Source organism: Zosterops lateralis (genome assembly GCF_965231275.1).
Source record: "Zosterops lateralis genome assembly, chromosome: 5".
NCBI lineage: Eukaryota > Metazoa > Chordata > Aves > Passeriformes > Zosteropidae > Zosterops > Zosterops lateralis.
The window spans coordinates 3,341,781-3,362,319 of NC_139766.1; the positions used below are offsets into that span (position 1 = coordinate 3,341,781).

At 52.8% G+C, this 20,539-nt stretch overlaps 1 protein-coding gene across 1 annotated transcript in view; it reads right to left on the bottom strand.

The window, feature by feature from the left end:
- RNF24 (ring finger protein 24) overlaps positions 1–11,701 on the bottom strand; it is a 28,513-nt gene extending 16,812 nt beyond the window's left edge. The window contains exons 1-2 of the mRNA XM_083861030.1: positions 11,672–11,701; positions 3,358–3,440 (exon numbers count right to left, since the gene is read on the bottom strand). The gene's annotated coding sequence lies outside the window, so the exon portion shown is untranslated. The remainder of the gene's footprint in view (positions 1–3,357; positions 3,441–11,671) is intronic.
- Positions 11,702–20,539: the final 8,838 nt, after the last annotated feature.

Here is a 20,539-nt window from a genome sequence, read left to right on the forward strand (position 1 = left end):
TGGCCTTGGGGATTTGTAATTATTTTTTTCCCCCCCTTTTCCTGGCATGCAGCTCCAACGTCACGACCTGGTGAGCTCACTCTTCCTCCCAAAAGTGTGGTGGGAATGGATGTGCTGCTGCCTCCTCCTGCCCCCAGCCCTCTTTGTACTCCTGAGGTGAAAAGAGAAGGCAGGAGCCACTGCTTCCCTTTATGGGCTGATGGTGGTGGGTCACACATTAAATCTGGGTGTATTTTAGCCCAAAAAGAGCAATGAGAACACAGGCAAGTGGGAATAATCTTCCACCTTCACTTGTGGTTGCTTTTCCTCATTTGTACTGCTCCCCAACGAACAGGTTCCTTGGGGAATGCAAACTGGAAACTCCATGAGAAACACTCAGCCTACGCAGCTGAAGGGTCAAAGCAAAGAAATTGGTATTAAACACTCCAGGGAATTTGAAAATTCCTGGGTGATGACACAGAGCTGTGGGAAGCAATGGGGACTCCCAAAATATCACATCTGGAAGGAAAAAAAAAATAAAATAAATCCCACTTGGATCTAGTAGTCTTCAGGCTGAACCAAAACCAATCACTTTCCATGGAGCCAAAGAGCAACTTGACCTCTCAGAAGCAGATGGATTAAACAACTTCCTGAAACCCTTTTTTCTCCCATTTCCTAAGCTCCTTTAATGAGAGGAAAAAAAAAATAAATTATCAGTGCAACACACAGTGATCAATAATCCTACAAAACCCTGCTGGAGACAAGCACCCTGGACCAGTGATGGGATCCCAGCTGCCAGCAGCCGTCCTATAAAGGCAGAAAGAGAAGCCAAACACAATTTGGGAACAGGAAAGCAGAATGATCTCGTTTACACTAAATAAGGTTGCTAGGTTATGGATTTTTGGGAAGGGGGGTGGCATAATCTGAAAGGGGATCCAGATGGCTGTAAAGCCTTTTGGTGGAAAAGCAGCATGAGGCCAGAGAGGGAAGAATTCTTCTTTATGCTGCTGCTGTCTGCTCCCGGATCCTGGGTTACAGTCCTCAGAAATGCACTCTGTGGACTCTTTTAATTTATATTTGAGGTAAAAATTAAGAAGAAGAGGTGGCTGGAAGGAGAAGAGTGAAAAAGCTGGTAGCTGGATGCTGGGGAAAAAGTCCATAAACAAATCTCATGGGGCAGCCATTACCCCAAGGCCACTTTGATCTGGTCACGTTCGTATTTTACAATCTTGACAGCCTGAAAAAGGCTTCAGGAAAACCCAGACAATCCCAAACCCCTGCCTGATGGGAATTCACACCAATGCCACGTCACTGTTGTTTCCAATTTTTCCTAATACTTCCAAAAAATGAGCTGCACAGTCAATTCACCCTTTCCTGGTTTTGACCCAAGTACAGAGATTTAGGGAAGAATTTTTTTTATCATTCCTCCTCCCTTGCTAACAGAGACTGGGATGGTTTTGCAACACTTTATAGAGTCCAGCAAAAAAACCCTCCTGGGAGTCATATGGAAACAGGACAAAAACTGCTTCACCTCTATGAGATCAGCACAAGAGAGGTGGCTGCAAGGATGGAAAACCCCTCAAAGTTTAGGTGGAAATGGAAAATGGAACTTCTCCACAGCCAGACTTGCACAGCCAAGTGAGGTGCTTGGAGAGAAACCTCATCAACCAACAAATGCATCTCTTCCTCTGTCACAGAGTCTCAGCACTGAAGGTGATCCCATGGGGTACCACACTTCTTCCCTATTCTCTTGAAATTGTGGCCTGACCTTAGTGGGTTGCAGAAAATGAAGGGACCTTAGTGAAGCACTGGCACAGGTTGTTTAAAGAGCTTGTGAACTCCCTATCCTTGGAAATATTCAAGGCCTAGTGGAAGGTGTCCCTGCTCATGGCAGGGTGGTGGAATGAGATGGTCTTGAAGGGCCCCTCCAACCTAAACTATTCCATGATTCTGTGATTCTGAAATCCAGGTGTATCCATACACCAGGGGTATGTAACCAGGAGGTGATGGACAACCAGGTGTAAATTTTCCACATCACTCACCCACACCCCTCATTTCCTCAGGGATGCTGCTTCCTACAGAAGTTCCTCACAAATTGAGCCCTAACAAGCAAAACCTCAGTTTACAGCTCTGCTGTTGATGCATGACTTTTTTTTTTTTTTAAGCAAACCAAACACCTTTTGTGAGATTAACTTAAAATTGACATTTTTCTTGCAGCTGACAGAACAAAACTTGCTAAATATTTTCCAAATGCTTCAAGGCTACAAAGCTAAAAACCACCAGTGGGAATTTCAGGCGTGTAACAGTTTACTGTTGGATCTCCACAAATTCCCAGCTGCTGAATCGCCTACTAGAAGGGAAAATATATGAGTGGCACTAAGGAGGTGGCTTAGCAACGAGCAGGCTGGCAGCTTCAAGTGGCTTTTTAAAGGTCAAGAGAGAACACGATGTCTGGAGCCCTCACGTTCCACTTTTTTTACTACCATTTAATGATATTTCTGCCCAGCCCCATTATTAAATCGCCGCCTCGCTCCAGCCAGCCGCACATCTGTTAAACCCAGGCTTTAAATTAAGACTTTCCCCTCCTAAATATCCCCTTTCAACCCATTACCCACCTTCACCAAAGCGGGGTGGTGGGAAAACTCTGTTGGGATGAAACGCAAGGAGAGGTCCCACCACCGAGGGGATTTTTTTTGAGAAGTGCTGCTGAGCAGCATCATTGAAATTCAGTGGGAGAAGCCGGTTTTCCTCGGCTCCGCGGGGGCTGCCATGTTAAATCACATTTGGATTCACAGTACAAGGCTGCTAAAATACCACCACGGCGCCTATTGGCACATTTCAATGAAAACGCCGTGGCCTCATTAGTAGAGTGGAAATTATGAGCTTGTCTTTGTATATATTTAAAAGCTCGCCTCTGAAACTCTACTGGGTCAGGGCCAGGAATTCCTGGCTCCGAGCTCCTACAACTCGGCAGCTTGGGATCACTTTGCTCGCACAGGTCAAGCGACCACACAGCCACCGACCCGGCAGAAAAGGCATTTAAAAACTGCCCTGAGGGGAGAGGCAACAGGGTTTGAACTAAACCCTCCTCCCTGTGAGCTGGTTAGGGAGCAGGTCCTAATGAAAGTGCAGGTTGTAATTAAGAGGATGCAGGAATGTGGGTGTGTGGAGTTTCATCCTGCTCCCAACAGTTGGGGTGAGAGCATCTCGTCAGCCCAGAAGAGCCTTTCCCCTCTGGGGATAGACCACAAAAGCCCAAATCTTTTGAAATGAGGGGCAAACTTGGGAAATAACATTTTTTGGGGGGATCTGGTCCTCTCAAGATGCAGATTTGCAAGTCTCTGTGAAGGAAAACTTTGGGCTCAGCTCCCTACTTACCTGCACGGGCGCCGCAACGCAGCCAAGCCACGCAAACCCAATGTATCTGCTTGAACAGCTACCGCGGTTTGGTGCCAGGGATGCTGGAAGAAAAAGAGAAAAACACCCTAAAAATTGCACAAAAATCCAGAGGGAGCAAGGGAGAGGATGAAGACATGGCTTTTAAATGCTTGGATTTGCAGAGGCTCCCAGAAATTGCTCCAGCTCCTGGTAACAGCACAGAGATCCCCTTTTAAAACGCGGCGATGACGTTACGTGGCATAGAAAGAATTGGGGGGGGAGGCTTGGCTAATCCTCACAATTTTATAAGCATCTGAGACACTAATCCGTTGATCTCATTGAAAGGGATTAGAATTACTCCCTTGCCAGGAAATTTAAGAAGTTTTCTACCAGATGTAAACAAAAGCGCGGAGCAGCCTGCAGAGACGGCTGCCACACAGCGAGTCCTCGCAGAGAAATCTGCATCGGGGCTGGTTTTGGGGTGGAAAAGGGGGATTTCCAACCCAGTGCTGCATAGGGTTGTCTAGAATGATGTGGGTATCCAAGGCAAGTCTGATCAGTCCATCCACAGTAGGCTCAAGACAGGATCCCATCCTGAGCAAGCAACCTGCCAGGGCTTCACAACTCATCTTTGGGCTCCAACTCTTAAGGAAATTGATGCTTCAGCTAAAAAAAATTAATCCCAACCACCTGACTTGTTCTGCACTGGCCTAGGAAAACATCATTTTAATAATAAGAAAAAAGAGAAAAATCTCTGAGCAACAAAACCCAAGTTATGCCCAGCTTGGAAACAGCCTTCATCCAATGACTTTGCAGCAAGGACCTGGGTTAATAAGGAAAACATAACATGGCACTCTCATGGAAACAGACTGGGATCTGCTGCTACCCTCACAATGAGTGATTCATAATATTGAAGAATAAATTATTTGATTTAGAAGTTGAAGCAGGCAATGTGCAATCTGGGGTTTGATATCAAGTGGTTTGCTACTAAGTTGGTTGTTCCAGCATAGAACATCAATAGCTGATATAAATCCAACCTAAAGGAAGCAGAAAGGATTCAGGGGATCCTTTGGAGGGAAAAGCAACTTCTGTCAGAAAACAGAAGTCTTCTAAGAAAGATATGAAACTTTTGCCAGTGCTTACTTCTTTTCTCTTTGAAATTCCATCCAAAAACCAAATCCAAAAAAGCTCAAGTTCCAACCTCAGTGTAAACAAGGCCTCAATTTCATCCACTTGTCTTAAAACCCCTCCTTTTGGAGGTGCCTGATTGGACAGCAGCACAATCCCTCTTATCCAGCCAATTTTTCTGCAGGACCACATCATTTTTAGTCTTTAGGCACAAATACTTGCTTGGCTTTGGGAAAACACCCACTGTCCCCATGCAGTCCCACCTCCTAACTCCCTGTAACACTCCCACCCCCAGCTTTAGTGTCCAAGGCTGGAATAAACCATCTGATGTCAGACTTGTCTCCAGCTCCATCCCTCTCAACTGGCTGCAAAACAGCCCAGGCCTTTCCCACCACCTCCCTGACCTGTTCCTCCTGCTGCATCACTGGCAGCTGCACGGGGAAGGTGCTTCAGGAGGAGGAGGAAGGTCAGAACAGAGGAGGAGGAAGCCTCAAGAACGGTCAGAAGCACAGGACAACTCAGCACCCCTCAGGCAAAGCCACAGCTCAGAAAATGATCCATTTTTTTCTTCTTTTACTCCCAAAGTGCCGCCCCCAAACAGGGTGTTTTGGTGTGAATGCCAAGCAAGACTGGGGTGCAGGGCTCAGCTGACAGACGTCCAACCCACACGAGCACCACCAGACAGGCTCCATCCAGCTCATCCCAATTTATTCAGCCCTCAAACCACCCAACACCACACAACCCCATCCCACTTCAGACGGTCGCCACAGCTTCCAAAAGCCTTATCTTTTATCTCACACGCCAAGAGAGCGAAACGCCGGGTCCTCATCCAACACCTCCCAAGTGAAAAGCGAAAGAAAAACTCCAACCCCGAAGCTGCATTTCCCACAAAAGCTGCGTTTCCCCGAAGAGAAGAGCCAGGAAATTGCCTCAAGGGAAGCCTAGCCTGGCAACGGGTTTTTACAGGGAACAATAGGAAAACAGGAGTCATTACAGCGCCGAGGAAATATTTGTTTGCTTGGGACAAAGCTCTGCGTGGAGAGAGCAGGCAAATATCACTCGATCCTCACAATACCCTGACAATTTAATTCCGAGAGCCCCGGTCAGTGGGGAGACACGATCCACTCGATTCACTCAGTTGGATTTGTTGCAGTTGGAAGTTGTTGGGTAGGAGACACTGATCCCTCCCACCCAGTTTGGATGGGTAACTTGGCTTCACCGACTTTCCTACCTGCTGGGCTGCTCCTCCTGGATTTCAATGGACCGATGGGAGAGCTGACATGCCCTGGTTCCACGCCTGGGAAGCTGCACAGCTACGGAGCTCTTGTATTTCCCCCGAAACACTCCCGTGAGCCAAGAAGCTGGGAAACCCACTCCTACTGCACAGCCTGGGAGAACAACAGTGGGAGGAGGGCTGGAATCAGGAGGGGGCAGCTGCCTCCTGCTCAGCACTTTCAGTTTCTCTCTCCAAGCGCTCTCCTGGCGCGACTTCCTCTAAAGGCGCTTTGCGAGTGAAAAGCTGCATTAGCGGCGGGATTAATCCTCTGAAGGGATAATAAAATCACAGAATCATGGAATCGTTTAGGTTGGAAAAGCCCCCTGAGGCCATCGAGTCCAACTGCTAAAACAGCATTGCCAAGGCCTTCACTAACCCATGTCCCCAAGTGCCACTTCCACACAGCTTTTAAATACCTCCAGGGACCGGAACTCCAGCCCCTTCCACGAAAAAGTGGTGTCAAAGGCCCTGCCAAAGTCCGGAGAGACACACCCACAGCCTCTCCCTCATCCACCTAACCAGATCACCTTGTCATAGAAGGAGATCTGGTTGGTCAGGCAGGACCTGCCTGTCACAAACTCATACTGGCTGCTCCAGATCTTCTGATTGCCCTGTTGGTGATGAGTGAGAGTGATCTGCTCAGGTCACCTTATTCAGATCCCCGTAGCTCCCGAAATCCTCCTTCTAGCCCTTCTTGTAGCTGTGTGTCACATGTGCTCACTTCCAGTCAGCTGAGACCTCCCAGTTAGCCAGGGCTGCTGGTAAATCATGGAAAGTTATCCCCATCCATTGCAGCAATCCATTCGTTTGAGTCATCCCACATGACTCTGTGCTGGCAACGATGTCACAGCTGTTCTGATGCACAGTGGTTTCCAGATCCTTCTCCTGCTGGTGACCAAGCTGTGGGCACTGGTGCAGGTGCAGTTCAGTTGGGTTATCAATCCCACCACCTTTTTGGAGAAGTCCCAGTTCCTATATGACCATCCTCAGGGGCTTTCATGGTTTCCAACACATCAATAACCCTTGTACCTGTGCTGCCACGTGGATCTCCATCCCCTGCCTCCATGGAGACAGCACACTGAAGGACCTGGCTAGCAAACTGTCCATCAAACATTGGGGTGGGCCTCCAGAATTATCCCATGCAAAGAATCTTTTCCCCTTCAGAGCCAGGAGAACCCCAGTTGTCAGCAGTCCTGATGTCCTGCAAACCCACCCACAAACAAACAAACAAAGCCAAAATAAGCCCGGAGAAGTCATTCCTGCTTGCTTCTCACACTCACAGTCCTGAAGATGAAGCAGGAAAAGCAGGACATCCCTGCCCAGGCTTCCTGCCACCCTGTCTTCTCTGCTCCTCCTGTTTCTTAGTGTCTCTGCTTTTTCCACAGCCTGATCCAGCTGCACCTCTGCAATTGAAGCAACATGAGACCTCACAGCCTTTGCCTATGCTGAGCCAGCTGCTTCCAGCTAATTCGGTCCATGAGCTCCTGCTGCCCATCCATGCATTGTCCTCTCACCATTCCTTCAGCACCACAACCATTTGTGAACAGGACACAGGAACCCTCCACATGTGGTTGGAACCCTTGAGGATTGCTTTTTTTGTTCTTTGATGGAATTTAAACGTGCCAGACAGGTGGAAAAATGACACAGTGCCCGTGCTACTGCTCCAGAGGGAGCAGCATCCAAAAATGATGCAGCTCCATCCCGGGATGAGGAACAGGCCCTACTCCAGCTCACTGTCAATGTCAAGGCTTTCCCATCCCTCAGATCAGGAAGAAAATCACCACTGCCTGCGGGTGTAGCAAAACCACGTGGGTCTGATCGTCTCCTGAAGGGTGTTTTCCATGGGATCACTGGCATTTCTCGCCGGGCTCAGGCGATGACTGGGCTCACTCGCAGTCAAGCCCTGTGTCACATCATCACTGATGTCCCTTTAGAGCCCTGTCAGCGACTCGGGGTGGGGACACCGGCACACCAGGAAACCAGGACGGCCACTCCTGACCCGAGTCTGAGCGGTTCCAGGGCAACAGCGACAGGGGAGGGGACGGCTGTGACAGCCGATCTTATCTTGTGTCAACAACGCTCAGCTTTAAGGGGAACGATTGCAGGAACAAAAACAAACAAACCCAGCTTGGCCAAAGCAACCACTGCTGCGACCCGGGGAGCTTCAACCCCAAAAAACACCCTCCAGGCTTCCACACCAACGGTCCAAATTGGCTGAGGACCACCAGAAGGATCTGCACCTCCTGCCACGGCCTGAAGGATGGGCTTGTTTGGGTTTAGTGTGCAGCAGGAGCCTGGCAAGGTGGGGGAGGACCAGGTGTCAGCCATGTTATCCCAAGGCAGAAGGCTCCAGGTGCAGGTGGTGGGAACAGGAGATGAACACCAGCTGTGCCTCTCTCCACCTTTTCCACAGTCAAGTGATGTTTTATGGCTGTGACTGAGTCACTCACAACATGCCTTCTGACACACAGCCCAGGTGGAGGTGACAGCAGGTCACTGGGAGGGGTGACCCAAGGGGGAACACCTGGAGAGATGGTCCAGTGCACAAAAGCATTCCTAGCAAAGCCAGGCATCCTCCTGTAATCCCACACATCATTTAGTCCAAGACAGCAGTTGGAAGTTGGCTCTTCTTGGATAAAACCTCCAGGCTTGGTTCAGCTCCATAGTCCTGAGCAGCTCTGCTGCTTCCTTGCCATGGAATCCTCCTCCTCTACCCCATCACCTGCCTCTCCCCCAGGACAGGGCCAGGACCACTCCCCAGCCAAGAAGAGTGGCAGCAACCAGCAGCCATCATCTTATTTCCCATGTGGCACACAGCATTCCTCATCTGAAGGTCCAACAGATCCCACAACATTCAGAGCACACTGACCCCACGGTGTCCTTCACAGAGGGTCCATCACAGTTATCTCCAATCACATCTGGAGGCGACTGGATCTGAGCCTGGGATGCACAAGCAGCAAGTTCCAGCAGAGCTGACCCATCTCCACATCCTGTTCTCCCCAAATCTGAGACAGCCTTTGACCAAACAGCAATGCCAGCAACCCAAGCAGCAGACCCAGATTGTCCAAGCCAGACTTGGTGAACAGGGACAAAATTAGCAAACCTGAGCTGAGCAGTGGTGGAACAGAGATTGTGAAGAGGATTTCCTTCAGCAGCAAGGCTGGGAAATGTCAGAAATCACCACTACACACACCTCCACCCAAAGACCATCATCTGCCAGTATCAGCCCCATGACTTGCTAACAGGATCACATCATTGCTCCTGCCTGCTTCCGGCACGTGGGGCTGGAAGCATTTGTTTTCCCTTTTTTATTATGTTTTAAATACCTCAATTAGTGCATTTTGGATTCCTTCCATATTGCCCCCAAGCAGTTCTTCTGTCAGGGGCTCTATCCTTCCACTGCTGATTATTAGTGGGGCACGGGGTTGTTATTTTTCCAGGCCAGGGGCCAAATTTGTATTTAATTTTTGCTCCAGATGGCACAGCACTCCAGATGCATCAGCTGGAGCATCGAACCTGTATGAATAAAGTAATAGAGCAAACAACATGATTTACTCAGGGGCTGTTTGACACGCTTAACGTGCTTTGTGTACATCTGTCGTGCAAAAGAAAATAGCATTCAAATGAATTCAGGTGATGGTTTCACTATTAAACCCAACACCTGAAGGAAATAAAACGGCAGTAGGGATCTAAAAAATAATGATGATCATAAAATTAGAACTTATATTTTGCTTTGTACAAAATCAAGGATGTATTTAAAAATAAAAGGCTGATTTCAGCCATCACTGCTAAGCCTGGGCCTGGATTTTGTCCACCTTCCTCTGTCCCCAAAGCTGCTGCTGGCAACGGGTCTTGCAAACCAGGGTCAGAGTTCTCCCAGGAGAAGGGCTGGTGATCCCAGATTTCAGTGTGGTGCCGAGAGCTTATGGCTCTGCTCACCCAAGGAGACGCGAGGAGGACACCAGAGGACAACCACGAGATGTTCCAGTTATGCTTCTGGCAAATTCACCCCGTTCCCAGGAAGCTGCCGCATCCCTCCGGCACAGCCTGCAGCCGGGATGTGCTCCCTGCAAACTAAAGCACCCAAAATAACTCAGAATAGGATGAAAAAAAAAAAAAAAAAAAAAAAAAAAGCGACATTGAGTAGTCGGTTTATGTGCCTGGGCACATGAAACGCTGCCGTGTAAAAACCAGCTGAGCCCGCAAACGCCTGGAAACAAAGGGATTGGAGGAGGGGGTGTCTTTTTGTGCTTGGCTTTGCTCCGTTCAGAGCATCCTTGGGCTGTGAGAGCCCGTCCCGGCGGCACCCGAAACAAAGGAAAGCCGGGAGCTGTAGGCAGGAGCCAGCTGGGGAAAACCGGGACGACGAGGAGGAGGCACCCGCATCGCCCTCCCCGGCAGCTGCGGAGCCGGGCTCGCGTGTTGCTGAACACGTTATCCATGGCAGGAAACTCGAGATCAAAGGCGAGGAGCGTGCCAGAGCAAGATGTCATCCAAGCCTCCTGCCAAAGGTGTGCACGGGAGGGGGGGAAGCAACCCCCAGACACACACGCTGGCACATCCCAACAGAGCCGGCGCCGCTCCTGGGGTGACCGAGACCCGTGTCCTCCCTCCGTGCATCCCGGTGAAGACAAAGACAGGCTGAACTGAGCAAACAAAAAAACCCCAAAACCCCAAACCGCAGGAGGTGCATTTTTACCCGCTGGTTTGCAGTCCCCAGGGTCCCCAGGCGCGTCCCCTGCCAAAGCGGCGGGTGCAGGGAGGGCACGGCACGGCAGGAACAGCAGCCCAGTGTAACTCCAAAAAAGCAGCTTTTCCCTTTTCTGTGTGTTTTTGGTTTGGTGGTTTTTTGGTGGTTTTTGTTTTTGTTTTTTTTTTTTTTTGGTTTTCATTTAAAGCAGAAGAAACCCGCAGCGTCCTGTCTCGGCCCCAGGAAATCCAGGGGACGTGTCTGATTCCAAACCAGCGGCGACCGCCAACAGAGGTGACCTGGGGACCCTGAGCCGAGCGTGGGGTGGGACCCCCAGGAGCTCCCCCTCATGAAGGGGGTCCGGACAGAAGGGGCGCTGGGTGGGGACATGCCCCCTGTCCCTTTGTGCCGCCCCAGCCCCCTCCTTCATCCCTCCGGGATGATGCAGTCCCAGTCCACGGCTCAGCCTCTGCTGTGCCCTGCTCTGGGCTGTCCCCTCTGCCTTTATGGCAGCCCTATTGTGCTGCCAGACACCCCAAAAGCACAGCCATGACCCTCTGAGAGTGTCCCCTTAGGGGTCTGCAGGGACTGGGGGGCTGCTCCATTGAGCTGTGGAGGTCCCTGCCCCAGAGGGGACTGTGGGGCAGACAGGGAGGGAGCCTGTCCCCCATGGGAGCTGCTGCCCCACAGGGGGGATGGAGTGAGACCCTGTCCCATAGGACAAGGCACAGGGAGAGGGTCCTGCCCCACAGAGGGCTGGAAAACAGACCGTGTCCCACAGAACAAGGCGCAGAGAGAGGGTACAGCCCAAAGAGGGGATGGAGGAAAGACCCTTCCCTACAGAACAAGGCACAGGGAGAGGTCCCAGCGCACAGAAGGGCTGGAAAAGGGTCCCTGCCACACAGAACAAGGCACAGGGAAAAGTCCCACCCCACAGGGGGGCTGGAAGAAGGTCCCTTCCCTACAGAACAAGGCACAGAGGGAGGGTCCTGCCCAAAAGCGGAGCTGCAAGAGGGACCCTGCCCCACAGAGGGGTGCACAGGGAAGGATCCCAGGCACACAGGGGGGATGGAGAGGGGTCCTTTCCCCACAGAACAAGGCACAGGGAGGGGTCCCACCCCACAGGGGGGTCCCCGGGAGGGGTCCCCGCCCCCCATGCGGGCCCTCGGGGGGGTTCCGGTCCTCCGGCCCCCCAGGGGGCTCCCGCCCCCCGCACTCACCCGCCGCCGCGCTGTCCCGCCGGGGCTCGCGCCGCCCGCACCGCCCGGCCCGGGCAGGACCCGGATGGAGCCGCCCCGCCCCGCCCCACCCGGAGCCGGGCACGGCTTCCCCGCCAACACCGCGCATGCGCACAGCGGGTGACAGCATTGGTGGGGCGGGGCGAGAGCGCGGGTGGGCGGGGCGAGGGGACAGGAGGGGACAGCGGGGGGGACAGGGGGGTGATTCGGGGACAGGAGGGGACACGGGGAAGTGGCAAGGGAAGCAAGCGACAAGGAATGGGATGGGATAGGGGAAGGTGACGGAGAGGCGGCTCACAGAGGCGATGGGGCGTGACAGGTGATGGGCTGACAAGGGGTGATAGGGAAAGGAGGTGATGGGGGTGACAGGGGGATGGGACAGACAGAGGTGACAAGGGGCAGGGAGTGACTGTGGGGGCATAAGGAGATATTGGGGACATGCAGTGACACTCGGCAGAGGGTGGCACCGGAGACAGGGATGGTGTAGTGAGGATTTAAAGTGACAGGGTGGCAGGGGGTGGTACTGGGGACAGGGTGGCACTGGGGACAGGGGATGATGTACTGGGGACATGGGGTGACTGTGTGAACAAGGGCTGTGGAGACAAGAGATGACTTTGGGGACATGAAGTGGCAGTGGGGACAGGACAGGGTGGCAGCGAGTGCAGATGGCAAGAGGGACGGGGTGAAGGTGGATAACGGGGGTTGGTGGCAGTGGGGAGGAGGTGGCAGGAGCGGTGACACGGAGGGGACAGGAGGTGGCACCGGGGATGGTCTGAGGGCCCTGTCCCGCTCTGCTCATCGCTGCCCGCACCCCTTCAGTTGTCCCCATCCCTGTCCCTTTCCCATGGACACGACATCACTTGTGAGGGAAATGACATCACCCTGGAGCTGGGATGTCCCCCAGAGCCAGCGGGCCCGAGGATGTTCTGGACGTGCAGGGGAAGCTGATCCTCTTTTCCCCCTTCCTTCCCTCTCCAGGCTGCGCGGAGGGCCGGATGAGGCGATCCCGGGAGCTGCGACAGCAGGATGGAGACTGGGATGAGCATCCTGGTCACTGTCACAGGATGGACACTGGGATGCCCATCCTGGTCACTGTCACAGGATGGACACTGGGATGAGCATCCTGGTCACTGTGACAGGATGGACACTGGGATGCCCATCCTGGTCACTGTGACAGGATGGACACTGGGATGAGCATCCCGGGTGCTGTGACAGGATGGACACTGGGATGCCCATCCCGGGTGCTGTGACAGGATGGGCACTGGGATGAGCACCCCGGTGTTGTGACAGCAGGATGGACACTGGGATGAGCATCCTGGTAATTGTGGCAGGATGAACATTGGGATGCCCATCCCGGGTGCTGTGACAGGATGGACACTGGGATGCCCATCCCGGGTCCTGTCACAGGATGGACACTGGGATGCCCATCCCGGGTCCTGTCACAGGATGGACACTGGGATGCCCATCCCGGGTGCTGTCACAGGATGGACACTGGGATGCCCATCCCGGGTGCTGTCACAGGATGGACACTGGGATGCCCATCCCGGGTCCTGTCACAGGATGGACACTGGGATGCCCATCCCGCTCTCCCGGCCCGACGCGCTGCCCTGGGAGGACTCGCCGGCGCTGACCCCGGGATTCCTGAGCGATGAGGCAAGAAGCCGATCCGCTGGATGTTTTCACTGGGTGAAGCCTCATTCCCGCTGTGGGAATCCCCGCTCGGCATGGGCGGGATTGGCCCGGGCACGCTGGAGCTGGGAGTCCTGGCGTTGGGAAGAGGCTGCGGAGCCCCGCGGGGACCCGGCAGCTGACGGGACACATTTGGGAAGCAAATGCACTCGGAAATCGGGTTCTGCCTTTCCTCCCACGCGGGCGGCCCCGGGCACTGCGGAGCAAAGCCTGGAGCTGCAGCTGGAGGGGAGGGAGTGCTGCGAGCCGTGTCCTTGGCACCGAGTCATGGAATTGTTTGGGTGCGAAGGGACTTTAAAGCTCATCTTGTTCCAACTCCCCTGCCATGGTCAGGGACAGCTCTCACTAGATCGGGTTGTTCCCAGCCTGGCCTTGGACGCTTCCAGGGATCCAGGGGCAGCCACAGTCTGTCTGGGAAACCTGTGCCAGCGCCTCCCCACCCTCACAGGGAAGAATTTCTTCCTAATATCGATCTAACCCTGCCCTCAGTCATTATGAAACCATTCTCCTTTTTCCTGATGAGAAAAGGGCAGGCTCTTGTCCCCAGTCCCTCTCCAGCTCTCCTGGAGCCCCTTTAGGCCCTGCAAGGAGCTCTGAGCTCTCCCTGGAGCTTTCCCTTCTCCAGGTGAGCACCCCCAGCTGTCCCAGCCTGGCTCCAGGGCAGAGGAGCTCCAGCCTTTGGAGCATCTCCGTGGCCTCCCCTGAACTGGCTCCAGCAGCTCCAAATCCTTCTCATCTTGGGGGTCCCAGGACTGGAGCTGCTCTGCAGGTGGGGTCTCACCTGAGCAGGGCAGAGGAGCAAAATCCCACCTCCTCCTCTGCTGCCTGCACTGGGGGATCTGCCCAGGGCACAGGGGGGCTTTCTGGGCTGCCAGCACACACAGCCAGGGCATGTCCAGCCTCTTTCCCTGGATGAGAGAAAATAAAAAAACACCCCAAAATGGCCCCACGGCCCTCTGGACATGGACAAGGCAGGGTGTTTGTTGTGACTCCAGAGCTGGCTCAGGGCTCCTGGACATTGCCTTATGCCCAGGATCTGCTGCCAGTTACAGAGAGCAGCTCCTCTGGTGCACCACCCTCCCTGCCTCAGTTTCCCTTTGGGAAGCATTGCTGCCTGCATGGGGACATGGCCAAGGAAGTCCCTCTCAGTGGAAGGAGAAGGCTGGATGGGCAGAGTCCTTCCTGCCTGCATGCAAGCAGAGGGAGGATATGGGATGGAGGCCCCCAAATTCAGCAAACTGGGGGTGTGGGGATGCATCTCCAAGCTCTGATTCCCTCCCTGGACCTGGAGGGAACCACACTGGTCACTTTCTCCCTGCTCCATGTGTTCCTGCTAACAACACCTTGCTGTGTGTATGAGGAAATCCTCTTTTTCCTACTCGATGAGTGAAGGTGCTTGTGATCCAGCCCGGCTGCGTGCCTGGACCTTGGGGAGATGGGGTGATAAGGGAGGGTGGGTCTGTCCCATGGGAAGGTGGAAGACGTCTCTGTTCTTTTCTCATTCTTCTCTGGCAGTGCTGGACTATGAATGCCATGGCAGATCTGCTGTCACTCCAATCCAAATATGGTGACAAGTGCAGGGATGGGGCTGAAGTGTCCCTGGAAAGCAGGTGAGGACCGGAGTGGTGGGAACAGTCCTGTCACTGCCTCCCACAGCCTGTCAGGATCTTCTGCTCCTCTGAAAATTTCTTCTCTGAAAGGATGGTCAAGCCCTGAGAGGTCCCCAGGGCAGTGGTGGAATCCCCATCCCTGGAGGGATTTAAAAGCCATGTGGATGTGGCACTTGGGGACATGGGTCAGTGGTGGGGGAACGGTTGTACTTAATGATCTTAGAGGGCTTTTCTAACCTCAATAATTCCATGATTCTCTGATCTACCCCCACACCTTTTCTTTTGTGGTCAAGGGGACCTTCAGTGTCACCAGCCTGGCCAAGCCAATCATAGAGGTGTTGTGGATGGGAAACCTGGTGGGCAGAGGAAGGGTTGTGTTCCTGCAGATCATCCCCTGCCTTGGTCCCAGTGCCCATGGCACAGCACTGCCAGGTCCTGGACAATCCCTCACTGGAAAAATATCCACTTCACTCTTCTGTTTTTCCCCTCTTTATCCATCCTGACTGCTTGCTCTCCCCACTCTTTGCCTTCCCTTTCCCCCTCCTTTCACTCGAGTCTCTGGGGTGGCCTTGCCAACTCATCTAGAGGGACCCTGTCCCCTTCTCAGCCAAGGACACTTGGTTAATGGTTGTGCTGGATGATCTTAGAGCGCTTTCCCAACCTTAATGATTTTATGATTCTATAAATATCAGCGTGTGCCCATCCCATCGCTGCCTCTGAAGGGATGTGGGGAGCCTCCCTCCCTGGCTCCCTCCCTGCTGCGGTGGCGTTGCTCAGCCGGTAGCACCAGGCAGGGCACACACAGCCCTGCTTTCTCACACCTCCTCTCCGCCCCTTCCACGGTGGTTCTACCCCTGGCCGGCCCAATGCAGAGCAGGGTGGAGCAGCACAGACTCTTCCTCTTCCTCGTAACAGCAATTACCCGGGAGCTTTGATTCACTAATGACTTTGTGAGTCAAGCAATGATACTGCTTTGGCAGGGCTTGCCTGAGGTTGACCCACCTCCCACCTCTTTCCTTGGCCTTTGCATCCACCCAGGGTGATCCTGCCCCGAGGTTCATGCCCCGCTGAGCAGGTGGAGCAGGTGTTGCTGCTGGGTGGAAACCAAAACCCTGCAGCTCTTCCTCTTCATCACGCTCCGAGGGGCTTGGCTGCAGCACAGGATCCTGCCAGCCCCAATAGGAAAGGGGAATTCAGGCAGTCGTTGTTTGCATCCAAGCTGGGAAGTAAATCAGGTTTTAAATTGCATCTCCAAGCACCTGTTTGCAGGTGCTTGGAGATGAAATAGCACAACCTGTATCTCCGTGGGTCCATCCTCTTCCTCCTGCTCCTGCCCCAGACTAAAAATGGGCCAGGGAAAAATTATCAACCTGGACATCACCAGGCAGTGCTGAAAGCTTCATTTAGGGGAGATGTGGCTGTGGGGCTCAGAGCCACAGCCTGGGACCGATCCTGCTGGGAATGTCCCTGGCAGCTTGGGGTATTTGGCACAGCTTGAAGCTGGGCTCAGCACTGTCAGGATGGAGAGCTGATTGCCACGAGCATTTTCTTACCACTGAGGTCAGGAAAACTTTTCAAGTGCCTTTTTCTGGAGCAGGGAGCATTTGCTGGAGGATGCAGGTGGTTCCTGAGAGGCAAGGAAGGAGCTGGGAATTCTCACCAGGCAGCCAGACCCTCCCTCACCCTATTAACACCACTGGGCTCTGCCTGCACCCTCCTGCTCTGGGAAAAAGACCCTCACTGAGGCTGAATGCCCTTGTCCTGGCAGGAGCCAGCACTGGCACAAGGATGGGCTCTCAGGGAAGAGCAGAGGATGGGTGGCAAATGGAAAAGTGGGCTCAGGTGGAAGCAGCCCCAGCGATGGGAAGATTGCAGAGAGTAGCAGCATTATTCTCACCCTCAGTGATGTGTGGAGGAATGAGGAGGGAGATGGATAAAGGAGGGGTGTCTTAAAATATCTATTAATAGCAGATGAGGAAGTTTCCTTTTGGGAAGTTAAACTGCTTTGTTTGAGACACTGTGTCCATCAGCTGTGTGGTGATTGGTGCACGGGAATGGGAATGTCCCACTGCATCCATGCTCCCAAACCCGTGTCCCTGCTGGGAATGGCACATTGGAATGTCACATCAGGGACCAAACTAGAGCCAAGACCTGAGGGAGGGTAACCAGATTCCCCCTTATCCCTTAGGAGTGCACCAACACCTCATCCCACCCAATAAGAGACACAGGCAGGGAGTGAAACCAGCTTGAGTCCTTGGGTTCAACAAAATCCACCAGGAATGGACAATATGGACATGCACAGTGGCATGGGAGCTCCTCCTGGCTCAGAGCCACGGTTCAACTCTGCTGGTATCCATCCCCTGGCTGGGACTGGGGGGAGCTGCTCTGCAGGAATGCGAGGCGAGGGCCAAGCAGGGGAATGCTTTCCACATTATATTCTCTCAGTTTCCGGTAATTTGCTGCTTCGGGACTTCCTAAGCCAGAGGTTGTATCCGTATCTTTGTGCTTTACAGTGCCTGATGGGCTCGTGGAGAGGGGCTGATCACACGTGTGGTGTTTCCTTGGGAAAAAAAAAAAAGAGTTCAAAAGGATAAGCAGGCATGGGAATAGGCACTTTTGGGGCAGCTGTGGTGCATCCCAGGGTTGATTCATGCTTTAAATATAATAAATGATGTGGATAAAGCGATGTAAAACCCCCCTCCTTCTCCTCCTCCTCCTCTCTGCTGGGTGTAACGTGGAGGGCTGAGCAGGATTCAGCCCTGGGGCCAGAGGGTTTCCACATGAGGCTGCAATACAAAACATCTGGAGAACATCAGCCATAGAGAGACAGGAATGCTGCAAACTGGGAATGGGTCCAAGCTGTCCCTTGCAGGCTCAGACAGTCACACACACACACACACTCACTGCCTCGTCCCAGAGCTCTGCCAGACTTTGGGTTGGGTTTTTGCTAGGAACATCCTGTGCATGAGCACTTGGAGTTTGCAGGTGGAATTCATCCCAAGCACATTTCTGGGGTGTGCTTGGGCATGAGACTGTGCAGGAGCTGGAGCTGACAGCTTGGCATCCTCCCAAGACTCAGCAGTTTCAGATGTTTTATTTTCCCCTCTGGGCAGCTGTGTTGGGAATACAAGACAATTCCCACCTCACCAGGAGCAGCCACTTCCCTCTAACACATGGATTTAGTTGTAGGGTGGAGTGATGGACAAAAAATTTGGGTTTGAGGGTAATTTACTGGAAATAGGGTCTAGGAAACAAAGCAGGAGGAGGGGAGCAAAAGAGTCCAGACCAACTTTATTGAACAGTCTCCATTTCTCAGACTTGTTCCATGGATTCCTTTTGTTTGGGACCACACTTGATAAGCCAGGCTTGATTTAAGATTAGGCTGGGAAAAACCTTGCAGGGGCATCCACAGGGCTCTTGAATAAGGGACAACTTTTAAATGGGGAAAATTTCCCAGAAGGTGAAAATTGGAGGACATAGATTGTCTTTAAGGTCCCTTCCATCCCAAACTGTTCCATGATTCCCTGGATCTGTAATTTGGGAGAATTGAGAGGGGAGCTCATGGGATGGACAACATCAAAGGTCTCTTTTAAAGGGTTTAAAGGGCCACCATCTAGCAATGATTGTGAGACCAGAGATCTGGTGGCTGAATGCTTTTGGAGCTGAGGACATGGAATCTGGGGCCCACCAGGCCCTCCTGCCTCATGGGAAAAGTGGGTCCTGCATGATGGCAAATGCTTGTGCAGAGCAAATAACTTCTATCTAAGACAAAACAGATAATAATACAAAAACAACCTAATGAAAAATAAATCTTCTGGAGCCTCTGCCAAAAATCTCATCCCCAGCCCTGTTCTCTTGGCTACTGCTTGGCACAAGCCAGAGGGGCAGATTAACCTCTCTCTCCCACATCTGAAAATCCGTGGAAGTGGTCATCAAATGCCTGTGCATTGAGGAGAGCAGACACTGAGGCAACTCTTCTGAAGTTGTCTTTAACTTGGGAGAGAGGAAAGTCCCCACCCTTTGCACTGAATGTGGATTTACCTCCTGCAAGTACAGGCAGAGCCTTGACTCCTGATAGCATCTCCTGGGGATGTAAACACAGGGAGCTGGCCAAGCCTTCCCGTGGAGCCGGATGAACCTGGTTGGGAGAGCAGGGAGAAGGAAATGCTGAATGCACCAGCAGTCACCCAAAAGGATTCTTCTCTAAGCCTTCCTCCAAAGGTGTTTGTGTTTTTTTTTGGCCAAGGTCTTGACCTTTCTTGGAGCCATTTGCCTTGTGGTTACATGAACTCGCTGAGTCAGTGAATCCTGCCCATGGGTCATTCCTATGAGTTTCTCTTCCTCAGTGTCCACATTGAGCCATCAAACACCTGGAGAATACGGTGCTGTGCTGGCAGCAGGATGATGAGATGCTCAGCCCAACCATCAGGGTCTGTCTTTATCCCCCAAATGAGGGTTTGCAGCTCCCCACACTACCACCACCATCACCCTCTGGCACCAAAGTGAGCTGAGAAGGGACTTTCCGTCTGCAGACAACAGCTGTGGTGCTCCTGCAAAGCTGCCCCAGCCCTGGGAGTCACGGAGAGGAGCAGGTGGTTTTTTTGGGAAGTTGGCATCGGTGTCACTCAGATATTTTTGAGGCTGAGCAGGTGGGAAGCGACGCTGGGTTTGCAATATGAGCCTGGGCAGAGTAACCCAGATGTCACCCCATGCTGTGGGAAGTGATCCCAAGTCTGTAATGGAAAAAGGTTGGACTTAAAGCAGGTAAAGGAGGCAGTGGGTGAGGAGGGAAGGGTGGGATCCTCTGTTGGAGCTGTAATTAAGGCAGTTGTACAAGGAGAGTGTAGATGGGGAGATTGGTGCCTGAGATGAGGGAAGATGCAAGATCCCACCTGCAACCCCAAATCCTCCAGTGCTTGCAGAGGAACAATGGATTGGAATCCTCTGGCCCAGCTGCATCCCGGTGCCTCAGTTTCCCCAGGTGTAACATAATGATTAAAACCCTTGAGGGGGGGTTCCTTGTTCTTGCGTGGGCTTGGGGCTCCATAAACAGGATGATGCTTATGGTATTTTCTCCATTTTGCTATGAAATCCTCCTCAAACATCTCTCCATCAGGAGAAATCTCAGCCCAGAAGCACCTTCCCAAAATGAACACTGTGCTAGGAAAGGGCTCCACCTCCTCTTCCACCCTAACAGGGGAGCAGCATGTGGCAGGTCTCAAAGGGCAGGTGTGGCATCAGGTCTCTCCCCATAAATCCTCTCTGTGTTTACTTTCTGGATAAAAGGGGAGACTGGAACAACCAGGGCTCTGCAGTTGGAGTAATTTCTTGGCACAGGGGAAGCCAGCTCCTCACGTGTCCACACCCGTGGCTGTCACCAAGTTAATTGAGAGGTGATGCTCCACCACATCTCCTCTTCCTGGGCAGTGCTTGCAGCAGTGCAGATAAACTGCTGCTTTTGTGAGGCTTGATCCTCCCCCAGGAGTGTTTATTTCTGAACCTCATGACATCCTGGAAGTGAACTAATCCTCTTTTGATAGCTGGGGAAACT